The following is a 12,542-nucleotide window of genomic DNA, read 5'->3' on the forward strand; positions in this document are numbered from 1 at the left end:
GCCCCCACTCCACCTCTCAGCCGTGGGACACTGAAGTGTCGGGCAGAGGTCCTGGATAAGCCAAAGTCCCACAAATCCCTGAGCAGTATTTAAGGAGCAGGGGTATCTACTGGTATTATTTGAATTTGGAGCCCTTCCAGTTTCCTGTCTTTTGTGCCAGACCAGCCTGGTCTGGGGAGAAGTTAGGGACTCCGTGGAAAGGCCTGAGGGCTATGGAGATGGTGGTCTGCCCGTTCTACCTTCTAGGCCTCAGCTGGAGACTCTGGGGGTCCCTGGCAGAGGAGAGGTGCCTGGTCTGCTCTCAGTCCTTTCCCTCCACGGATGCTCTCATCCACTTCTCCCACCACTCTCCTCTGTCTGTCTCCTCCCCACCCCCTCTTCCCAGCCCACTCCCACCTCCACTTCTTGTCTCCCACATTTTCTGCTCCCTATCTTTGTCTCTCCATCCCGGTCTCTCTTTTAAAAAAATCAATCCACAGAGCGATTAGATTTGCAAATGAGCGGGCAGGAAACTGCGAACAAAGGGAAGCAGAGCCGAAGAGAGAGCAGGTATAATTACTGTAATTAACTCAAGCAGCAGGGACACATCCCCTCGTCGGTGGCTGCTGCGAGGCACCGCAGGGGAGGCTGAGGGGAGCCGGTGCTGCCAGGAAACTCAGACAGCTCCCCCCTCCCCAGGGTTGGGGCGTCCTCACGGGGGTCCTGGCTAGGAAGCTCCTCCTGGAGCAGGTGCCTGTGTGAGGATCCATCTCATCTCTGGTCCTGGGCGCTCTGCAGGAGCAGGGAGGAGGGGATCCAGGCTCAGAGGAAATGACATGGTCTCCTGCCCACAGAGTGGGGCCAGAGAACAAAGTCTTCTCTTTCGTCTCTTACCTGGACACTTAGCTCTTTACTTGCTTTATGGCAACCTGAGAATCTGCTCTGGTTTCCCCGGGGTCTAAACATTTCTAGAGGTCTTGGAGGAGGAACATGTCTCTGATCCCATGAAACTGTCGTGTCTGTGTCCCCAAGCATCCCCAAATATACATCTTCCAGGTTACCTTTGCAACCTTACCTTTCACAACTGCCCCTCATCATGTGGTCCTCTAGCCAAATCTGACAGTGAGCTGCACCCTGACCGTGCCCTGCATCTTTCTGTTTCTCTGCCTTCACCTGTGGGGTGGTCACTTTCCTCCAGCTGCACTTTCCCAAATGCCAGTTAGTGAAATGTTATCCACCTTTTGAGATACATTTGAAACTAAAGCCACTCCTGCAAAACCTATGCCTGATCTCACCCTCCACTGAAGCCCATAGCCCTTGTCTCTTTTATGGACTTTACCCACTATACCCCCTCCCCAAATCCTATCCTTTGGGGAAGGCAGACAGACTCCAACTTTGGATTCCTGCAATTTAACTACCACCTTTGGGGCTCTGTGCCAATCAGACCCCTTTCACTTGCCAATGACAGAAACCCCTAATTCAAACTGGCGTAAACAACAAAGAGTATTTATTAGTTGGAATAATGGAAAAGTCTGGAGATGTTTGCAGTCAGGCATAGCTGGATCTGGGGGCTCAAACATTGTCATCAGATCTCTTTCCCTCCTGTTTCTTCTCCTCAGTGCGGGTTTCACTCCCAGGCAGGCGTCTCCACATCGGGCCCCCAGCATCTCCAAGCTAACATCATTCCTAGAGCTAGCTGTGCTAGGGAGAGAGTTTTTCCTTGCCACAGTTCCAGCACACCTGAGATTGTGTCTGAGATCACTGGGCTGGATTGGGTCCAGAGCCAATCACTGGGTTGGGGGAAATAAAACCCAGTGATTGACCAGACTGGCATCAAGTGCTCACCCCCGGAATCTGAGAGAGGTGTGGGGCTCACACTATCCAAACCACATGGATTCCCAGTGGGGAGGAGTGGTTCCTCAAAGAAAAATAGAAGAACACGGCAGGGCTGCTACACAGGTGGAAACAGCGGATGCCCATCACTGGCTCAGAGCACCCAGGTGAGGGCCCAGTCCCTGGAAATGCCACATATTCTCCCATTTTTATACTCGGACCCATCCTTCAATACCATCCCATGTCCACCAGCTCCGTGACGCCTCCTCACCCGCTCTAGGTGCCCAGAGTCTGTACCACTTACCCAGATGCACACCTCTATGCTGCCTTATCATGATCTTTATGTTTTTATTTGTTATAGCCTCATTTGAGCAACAGACAGACCCACTGGGAGCATGGATGTGACCATCCTTGTCCGCCCCCCTCCCACCCTGATACAGCCCTGGGCACGTGGATAGCAAACCAAGCATGGAACACAAATCATATTCAGGTCTGAGAACTGGCAGGGTAACTTACCAGGCGTGTGACCTGACCTCTCTGAGCCTCAGTTTCCACATCTGGAAGTTGGGGCTATGAAAACACTTATTTTACAGAACCGTGAAAAATAAAGGAGATACTATGTGTGAAAGTACCTCCCACTCTCTTCTCAGCTGAGCCTGGCCTGTCTTCCTCCAATTACACGATTGGGTATTTTAATTACAACTGGGGTAAGAAACAAGCTGTTCGCCTTCCTTGTTTCTGTGACACTGTGCTCTCCAGGCTGCTCTCTGCCTCCTTAGTCATTTGTTTTTGTTTTCCTTGGCTAGCTCCTCTTCTTTTTTTGTCTACCTTTTATACGATGTGCATGTGCCAGGCAGCAGAGTGTAGTGGTCAACAGCACGGGCCCAGTCCTAAGCTGCCACCATTTGGGTTGCAATTATACCACTGGTGAGAGTGTAACCTCAGGCACGTTATTTAACCTCTCAGCAGCCCAGTTCCTCATCTGTAAAATGAGAAATCACAACAGTATCCACCTCATGGGGCTGGATTGAATGAGTTAATTTGTGTAAAGCACTTAGAACAGGACTTGGTGGGGAGTAAGTGCTATAAACATGTTAACTATTATTTCTATTTTAATGTTCCAAACTGAAATACATTATCTTTCAGCATCAAGTCCAGTCAATTCTTTCTCCTTAAAACTTCTCAAATTGATTATTTCACTTCTCTCTATCTCTACGCCTAATTTCTTAATTCAGTCTCTCATAATTTCAAGCATGGATTCCTCCCACATCCTCCTAATTAGTCCTCCCTACCTGTCTTGCCTTCTAATCTATTCTCCACACAAACATCTGATCATATCTCTCCCCTGATTTCAGTCTTTGAATGACACCCATAATGATCAGGATACAAAGTTCAGACTCTCGGGCGTGACATACAAAGAGCTTCATGACTTTTTTCCTGGCTTACTTCTTTGGTCTCATCTTTCTCCACTGTCCCCTCATGTCCGCCATCCTTCCCTGAACACATCTGCTTTCTCTCACCTCTTTGTCTAGAATGCTCTTATTTCCTCTTTTCTCGTGGCCCCCTCTTCAGCATCCACTGAGCCTCAATTTAGGCATCACCTCCTCACAAAGGCTTCTTGGATGTCTAGCCCACTCCTCCCAGGGTGCTACAGAGGCCTCACTCAGGGCACCCTGGGAATGTCTCTATCCTAGCAATTGTCGTTTTGCATTGGCCTCATGTTGAATGTCCAGCTCTTGGCACAGTCTGGCACCTCATCTGAGCTCAGTGCTTGCTGAATAAATTGAAAAATGATAATCCCTACTGAATTTGTCAGGCCTCTTCTGGTTGCAGGTGACAGAAACTGGCTTTAGGCATGGCTGGATCTTGGTTCTCAAGTGACATCATCAGGACCATCTCTCTCTCTATCTCTAGGCTTTGCTTTCCTCTGTCTGGGTTTCATGCTCAAGCTGGCTCCCTGAAAATGACCACCAGCACCTTCAATCTACTCATTTAGCAACCCCAGTGAAGAAAGGGCATCTCTTTTCCAACATTTTCAGCAAAATTCTCCACACCACTCGCATTAGATCAATTTGCTTACTATGCCAGGGGCATGAAATGTGATGACTGGTTAGGGCTGAGTAAAATGCCCATCCCTGGGGCTGGGGGATGGAGTCACGGTCACCTGAAACATATGGATCCAGTCCCGCAGGCTTGTTTCCCCAAAAGAAAAATGGGGTGCTTTTGCCAGAAACAGGAAGAAGGCGTTAGAGGGGAGCAAAAACATTTGTACAGAAGTGCCGGGTACTGCTAGTTCTCATATAAACATTTCCATTAATCTGTACAATGATCCAAAGAAATCCATTCCACTGATGAGGAAACCGAGGCTTGGGGTGTTGAGTGACCCGCCTGAGTTTACACAGCTCGCAAGAGGAGGAGCCAGATTCTCGCTCTGACAGTCTGACTCCAGAGTCCTCTCCCTTAAGAATATAACATATACACTCAGTAAAAATTCCAAACAGTGCAAAACGGTCTAGAGTGAACAGGTGGTTATACTTCAAGCCGTATTCTGAGCTCCAGCCTCTCCCTTGCTGTCCCCAGTCGTCCACCCCAGATGCCCCACTTTTAAGCTTTGTTATGCTGGTTGAGAATAGTCTTTAGGGCGAATTTGTCCCCACTTCTGAGGATTTTACCCCATGCCTCATGTACTGTGAGGTCTTTCCACTCGGGATGGTGGGAACATGAACTATTTTCAGGCGGGTGTGAAGTCGGAAACGGTTGGGCTCAAAGCTTTGCGCTGGGTCTTTCCCAGCCTCTGGGAGCTTCGCACGCATGCGCCGACCGGTACTCAGGCCACGACTAGTGGGATCCTCTCGCTTCTGTGATGCTCTGCCGGGCCAGTCAAGTTACTTTGGCCGCCTTGAGTGCGATCTGATCCGTCTCCTTAACTCAGGGAGACCACCGGGCTCCGCCTCGGGTCCCCGTCCCTGAACGGTGGCGGCAGAAAGGACCTCCTAGAGGTAAGCTGGGGAGGGTTAGGGCTCCCCTCCTGCTTTCCCTTCTCTCGCCATGAGCGACCCTTCCTGCACTGGCTGCTGCTCAATGTCCTTAAAACCGTTGTTTCATTTTGTCCGCGTGTTTTCTTTAAGCTGTTTAAGGAAAGGCAGTAAATCTGGTTCCTATTTCTCCCTCATGGCCAGAAGTAGTGCCACTTTAACCAGTTTTATATGAATCATTCCAGAGACGCGCTGTGCGTGGACAAGAATCTATATCCCCTCTTCTTTATACAGATGGTACGCCCTTTGCTACACAGTTTTGCACCTTACTTTTGTCACTTACGATCCCCCAGATTGTTCCCTGTAGATGGACCTCACTCTTTTAAGGCGGAGCCTGCACTCCTAACCCCTACTCTATTCTGCCTCAGTGAATGACTGCTGAGTTATTATTGGCTGTAATTGATGCTCGGTAACGTGTTGACGAGTTGAATAAATTATGTTGAAACTGCACCCAGGTGGCTGGACTCTCATGTTCTGATGACTGGAGGAAACAGGATGCCCCATAATCAGTCTGGGGTCCTTTGTATTCCAGACTCTTCTGTCCTCTCCTTTCACTTCTCTGAAGAGATTCTTCTCGCCTCCTGGACTATGGTAGGCTGAGACATAGTGATATTTAAACCTCTTCTTTCCCATTTCATAAGAATTCAATTTATACGACAAAACCACGTGAGTTGTATAAAAAGAGGCACCCCTGTACCCAGTCGGGGAAGCACTGTAAAGTGATATGGAAGTGTGCCTGGATGGAGCCTGGCATTGAGAAGTTCAGCAAATACTTTTTGGATGAACGTGGGGTTCAATTGTGTCTTGTGCAATTACTACCTAGTCTCCTTTTCCCCCAAAAGTCCTGGTTGTCTGACATCTAGTTAGGGCCTATTAAGTGTTGCTGTCAAAGATGAGTATACAGAGATATTCACTGACTCATTATTTATAAAGGTAAAGCATTGGAAAGATCCTAAATGTTCATAGCAACAGAATAGTTAAATAAATAGTGAAAGATTGGTATATAGCATTAGTATTATCTTAGCCCTTTCAGGCTGCTATAATGAAAAACCACAGACTGGGTGGCTTATAAACAAAAATTTATTTCTCACAGTTCTGGAGTCTGGGAAGTCCCAGATCAAGGTGCCGGCAGATTTGGTGTCTGGTGAGAACCCCCTTCCTGGTTCATAGATGGCTATTTTCTTATTGTGTCCTCACGTGGCAGCTGGGAGCTCTCTGGGGTCTCTTTTCTAAGGGCCCTAATCCCATTCATAAGAGCTCCACTTTCATGACCTAATCACCTCCCAAAGGCCCCCACCTCCTAATACCATCTCATGGGGCATTAGGATTTAACATATGAATTTTGGGGGGACACATTCAGCCTGTAGCAAGTATATAGCTCTTAAAAATATGTGTGTGGGATATAGGTTAACATGGCCCGCAAATGCAAGTCAGCATCTTCTTCTGGGCTTTAGCTGACTCTTTCTTTCACCACAACTTTGGAAGTTAACACTCAGCATGAGATATAAATTCACTATTTAACATCTTATCTAGTTCTCATGGGAGCCCCACAAAGTGGGGCTTCATTTCTACAGAAGAACCAATCAAGGCCGTAAAGCTAATGTACGGAGGAACTAGGATTTGAGTTCAGGTCCTTCTGACCCTAAAGCCTGAGATCTAGCTGCCCATGGGGTTAAAGCATCGTTCCCAAAGTGTGCCCTGCGGAACTCTACTCCTACGAATATTACAAGGAAAAAGACTTCCCTGTTCTCAGGAATATTTGCATTTGTTCCCAAGATATTTGCATTTCTGTTGTGATTTAAAGTGGGAGACAGTTTCTAGCATCTGCCTATGGTTGAGAGAGGAGCTTTTAATAGATGGTGGCTGGGTTGACACCTTGGAATTGTTCCATGGGAACTGATCCATTACTTAATCTGAGTATAAGGCAGCCCCTTTTACAAACACCTGGGTCGTAGAAATTTGGAATATCAGAGTTAGGAGGCCTTCAGAAAGAATCATTTAGGCCTATCTCTTCATTTTATAAATGAGGAAATTGAGGCAAAGGGAGACTACCTTATCCATGGACACCACTTGGTTTGGCTGAGAGAGGGCTGGAACCCAGGACCTAGCTCTCCTGACTCCTACTCCAGTGCTCTTTCCTCTTTCTGTGAATAAGAGAAGTATTTTATAAATTTCCTGGCAACCAATGAGTGGTTTTATATATATTCTCCCTCTGTTTCCATTTCTCTGTGTTTTAGCTGTGTTCTTGCTCTCTCTGTCTCAGACCCTCCTCCTGATTGTATTTGAGTTCACAGCAAGATGGCAGATTAATCACATAGAAAAGAGAGACTAGAGAGTTGAGCAGGAGCCTTAGGATATAGGGTTACAGCCTTGCGTTAACTCTGATAGGGATAATCGTGCCTCATTACACATTAGGTTTGTGATGGAAAAGCTATGTGTACAGGTAAGATTTTACAGTTGAATCATATCAGGGATGCTTCCTATTTAAAGACCACCATGGCCATCCTTTGCTTTATCCATTCCATCTCCAGAAATTTATCTTACAAAGATATGTGCATAAGTATGTTTTTTAAAACATTGTATGCAATAGCAAGAGATTAGAAACAACCTAAATATCCGCTAATGGGGGGATGGTTATAAAAACTGTGGTACATCCATACAGTGGAGTACATAAAGCTATGAGATGCAACATGGCAGATCGTATGGGATGATATGATACGACCTACAAGATGTATTAAATGAAAAAATAAGGTGTCTGCCTGTCTTGGTTTGGGTTCCTGTGAAAGCAGAGCCTCAGACAAGGACTTGGATGCCGGTAGTTTTTCTGAGACGTGATCCCAGGAAAAATGAATGAGGGAGTGAAGAGAGTGAGACAAAAAATGCAAATAAAGGATGTATTATTGAATTGTTGCTATAGGTAAAGGAAACCCAAATAAGTCCAGACCTTTGAAAAACACACAGAAGGTCTGTCTCTCGGAATTGTCTTTCTGTCGGTAGGAAGGAAGGATGGGGCATTTATTAACAAAACCCATCCTGCATTGGTGAAGGTTGTTCCAGGGGCTTACCTGCCTTCTACTTCGGGCTGCATTTCCCTGTGGACTGAGCAGGCTCCTGTGACTTTGGAGAAAGCATTAGTTCACGTTGGGACTGGCAGCATACAAGGAAGGGACTGTCCACAGGAGTTGCGGCAGAGATCAGAGGTGGTCAGAGAGGATGGGGTGCTGGGCGCCAAAAGCATCTGCTATAATACAAAAGATGTCTACTTGCCTGTAAAGAAAGTATATGTGTGTGTTTGTGTGTGTATACCTACATACATATCCATACTCAAATACCAATATAGAGGTGTATGCACATATACATACAGGCAATTTTTAAATAATATATAAAATCACTGGGAACAGTGGTTGCCTTTGGGTAGAGAGATGGGGTTTTTGGCAGTCTGGACATTTGGTGTGGGAGAGGACTAATTTTTCAACATCTAACTTTTTGTACTAGTTGCTGTTTTTTTTTTTAACCATATGAATGTATTTCTTTAACAATGTTTTAATTAATTTTATTGAGGTACAACTTTCATAATAAAATGCACCTATTTTAAGTGTACAGTTTAATGAGTTTCAGTGAATGTATACACTGGTATACATTCAATCAAGATATAGAACATTTCCGTTGAGTTCTCTGTTGGCCTTTTGCAATCAATTCCCTCCTCTCACTCTAGGCAACCACTGCTCTGCTTCAAATCACCTTAGATTAAATTAGTCTTTTCCAGAGTTTCTATAAACTTGTTTGTGTCTGGCTTATTTTGCTCAGCATAACATTTTTGAGAATTATCCATTATATTTTTTATATCAATAGTCTGTTCCTTTTTACTGCTGAGTAGTATTCTGTTGTAGAGAAATGACACAATTTCTCATTCACTTTTTGATGGACTTGTGGATTGTGTCTAGTTTTGAGTTATTATGAATAAAAGTTATCATGAAAAAGTCATGAACATTTGCAAACAAGTCTTTGTGCAGACATATGTTTTCATTTTTCTTTTGTAAGTGCCTAGGGGGTTGCTGGGTCATATGGTAAGTGAATATTTAACTTTATAAGAAATTGCCAAATTTTTCCAAAGTGCATTATTATTTTGCATTTCTACCTTCCAAGTATGAGATTTCCAGTTGTCCCACCTCCTTGCCAACACTTGGTATTGTTTCTATTTTTAATTTTAACTATTCTAGTGGTGGTAGTAGTATTTCATGATTTTAACTTGCATTTCTCCCATGACAATGATGTTGAGCATATTTTCATTTGCATATTTGCCATTTATATTTCTTCTTTTGTGAAATGTCCAAAATTTTGACTGCTTTTAATTGAGTTAATATCTTATAGCTGAGCTATAAGAGTTCTTTATATGTTCCAGATACAAGCCTTTTGTCAAATATATGTATTGCTTATATATTTTTTCCATGGCTTGCCTTTTCTTTCTTTGTTTTTTTTTAATGCTGTTTTTCAAAGAGTAGGAAGCTTTAATTTTGATACAGTCCAATTCGTCAGTTTTTTTTTCCTTCTAGAGTACATGCTTGTTGTGTACTATTTAAGAATTCTTTGCCTATATTAAGGTCATAACATTTTTCTCCTGTGTTTTCTTCTAGAAATGTTTAGTTTAGCATTTACATTTAGGTCAATGATCAATTTGAAGTTAATTTTTGTTTATGGTGTAAGGCAATGATCAAGGTCTATTTTCTTCCTGGGATATTCAATTCTCCTAGCAACATTTGTTGAAAGTCGTCTCCCCTTGGGTTACTTTGGCATTTTTGTCAAAAATTAATTGACCATATATGAGTGGGTCTATTTCTGGACTCTTTATTCTGTTCCATTGATCTGTATGTCTCTCCTATGTTAATAGCATGCTGTCTTTATTATTGTAGCTTTATGGTAAATCTTAATATAGCGCAGTTCTTACACTATTTTAGGATGTAGTGTAGGAGGTAGTCTAAGTCCTCCAACTTTGTTCTTCTTTCTTGAAGTTGTTTTGGTTATTTTAATTCCTTAACATTCACATACAAATTTTATTACCAGTTTGTCAATTTCTATTAAGAAAAAGCCTGGTGGTGTTGTGATTGAGATTACATTGAATACCAATACATCATGAAGTATTGACATCTTAACAATATTCAGTCTTCCAATCCATAAACATTGCATATATTTTCATTTATTTAGGTTTTCTTTAATTTTTTCAGTGATTACTTTGTTATTTTCCGTGTAGAGGTTTAGCATATATTTGTTAAACTTATCCACAGTGTTTTATGTCTTTTGATGCTATCATAAATGGTTTTTGTGGTAGCCAGCCCCAGATTGGCTCCCAGTGATCTTTTCCTTCTGGTATTAATGGCTTTGTATACCACCTCCCTCCCCACGCCCCTTCCTCCACCACACGTACATTGTACCAGAGTTGGTCTGAGTGACCAGTAGAATATGGCAGAAGTGAGGGAATGCCACTTCTGAGACTGGGTAATAAAAGGCATCCCGGCTTCTCCTTTGCTCTTTCTTGCTTTGCTTGCTCTGGAAGACATGGGAACAGCTCTGTTGGAAGGTCCAATGTGGTAGAGAACTGAGACCTTCATAAATGAGGAACTGAGGCCTCCACTAATAAGATAAGAACAAGTGACCTTGGATTTGGATCCTCCAGCCCCAGTCAAGCCTTCAGATGACAGCAGCCCTGGCTGACATTTTGACTGCAACCTCCTGAGAGACCCTCCTGAGAGACGGACCACCTAGTGAAACTGCTCCCCGATTCCTGACTCTTGGAAACTGTGGGAGATAATGAATGTTTGTTGTTGTAAGCTGTTAATTTGGTAATTTCTTATATAGCAGTTGAGAACTAATAAAGTATTTTTTAAAAACAATTAATGGCATCTCTTTTATTTCAATTTCTAATTCTTTATTTCTAGAATATAGAAATTCTATTTTTTTAATATAGACTTCGTATCCTGTGTCCTGCTAAAATCAGCTCTTTGGTAGATATCTTAGGATTTTTAATATAGGCAATCATGTCATCTGTGACAAAGACAGTTTCGCTTCTTTTCAAATCTGGATGCCTTTCGTATATTCTACTGCCTTATTAAACTGGCTAGGACTTTCAGTATAATGTTGAATAAAATGGTGAGGGCAGATAGTCTTGCCTTGTTGTTGATCTTAAGGGGAAAGCCATTCAATCGTTCACCATACGTATGATGTTAGATGTAGGTTTTCCAGAGATGCCCTTTATCAGGTTGAGGAAGTTTTCTTCTGTTCTTAATTTACTGAGAGGTGTTTTTTTTTAAATTTTTACCTATTCCTGTCATCACTACTAAATTTATAGTTTTATTATAGTAACAAATTGTGACAGTGAGACCTACACACGTATACAGAATTACATTTAAATTCCTATAGAACGATATTTACATTTTTAAGTTACACTTGAAATTAGAAGATGAAGTACAGCTTAAGCTTTACAAAAAAGAAAAGAAAAACACAAGCCAAAAACAGAGTTAACAGTAAAAATATAACTATCTGTTTTTGATACAACACGTGGAAACTTTTTGTCAGAAAGCTACATCTTTTTAATCTGATTGTCGAAATTACTAAAATATGGATGGTTCAGTGCCATTTTGCCAGAAATTTATTTGGTGGGATCATAAATGAACATTTTTGAAAGCAAATTCAAGCCATTTTAACCAAGTTTTTGACATGGGATGCTAGGCTTCCTGGTTTCCGCTTGGGAAACATATTCTTATAATTCTATCAAGATTCCACTTATGGCTACACTTCATTATTGAGGGTGCCCAAAGCTCTGAAAATCCTGAAGAGTTGATCAACTTCTGAATCCCCATGGAAAAGTGGCTTCTTGGTTGCTAATTCTGCAAATATGGTGTCTAGACTCCAGATGTCAACTGGAGTCGAGTAGTGAGTTGACCTCAACAATACCTTTGGAGATCTATACCACAGCATTGCTACCTCATGTGTATGTACTCTAATAGGTATTCCAAAATCTCTGGCAAAGCCAAAGTCAGCTGGTTTTTTCGTTCCTTTGTTATCAATAGATTTTGATGTTCTGAGTCTCTGTGAGGGGCTCTTCTAGAGTGACAAAACACAATCTCTTGTAGGATTTGGTACAAATAATCTTAGTAAGTGAAGAATCCATGAATTGACCAAGAGGGTAGAATCCAAGTATTTCTCAAGATCCAAGGAATCCAAAGATGAGATATAACCTGGAATCCTGCATAAGCACATTTGGATGACAGAATTCTTTTAATAGAGAATTTTCCCAAATTGCAATACTAGGAATCCTTCCTCTTTACTCTCTAGTCTGATTTTCTTCATGGCTACCACTTGATCTGTAGTTTTGTGTCTACCCTTATACGTAACTTCATAGGTATCTTCTCCAATGTTCTCTATTTTGGTATACTCTTCCATGGTTACTCAATAGATATGGTAGATCCTAGCTTACTATTTTGTGATGGTGGGGGAGTGGGGTTGGGGATGTTGGAATGGTGGAGGCAACAGTGGAGCTACCATGTCTGTGTCACTCTTTCCTCAATTTCCAAGAGCCCTGAGAGCTTTTATTATGAATCATTTTCTATAATCTTTCTGAGTCTATTGAGATAATTATATGTTTTTTCTTCTTTTTTTTGTTTTCTTAATATGGTAAATTACATTGATTGATATTTGAGT

General features: G+C 42.6%; 1 pseudogene; it reads right to left on the reverse strand.

Moving 5' to 3' along the window:
• Nucleotides 1-11,421: 11,421 nt before the first annotated feature.
• LOC131421269 (cyclin-dependent kinase 1-like) lies at nt 11,422-12,284 on the reverse strand (annotated as a pseudogene).
• Nucleotides 12,285-12,542: the final 258 nt, after the last annotated feature.

Source organism: Diceros bicornis, chromosome 24 (genome assembly GCF_020826845.1).
Source record: "Diceros bicornis minor isolate mBicDic1 chromosome 24, mDicBic1.mat.cur, whole genome shotgun sequence".
Taxonomy (NCBI): domain Eukaryota; kingdom Metazoa; phylum Chordata; class Mammalia; order Perissodactyla; family Rhinocerotidae; genus Diceros; species Diceros bicornis.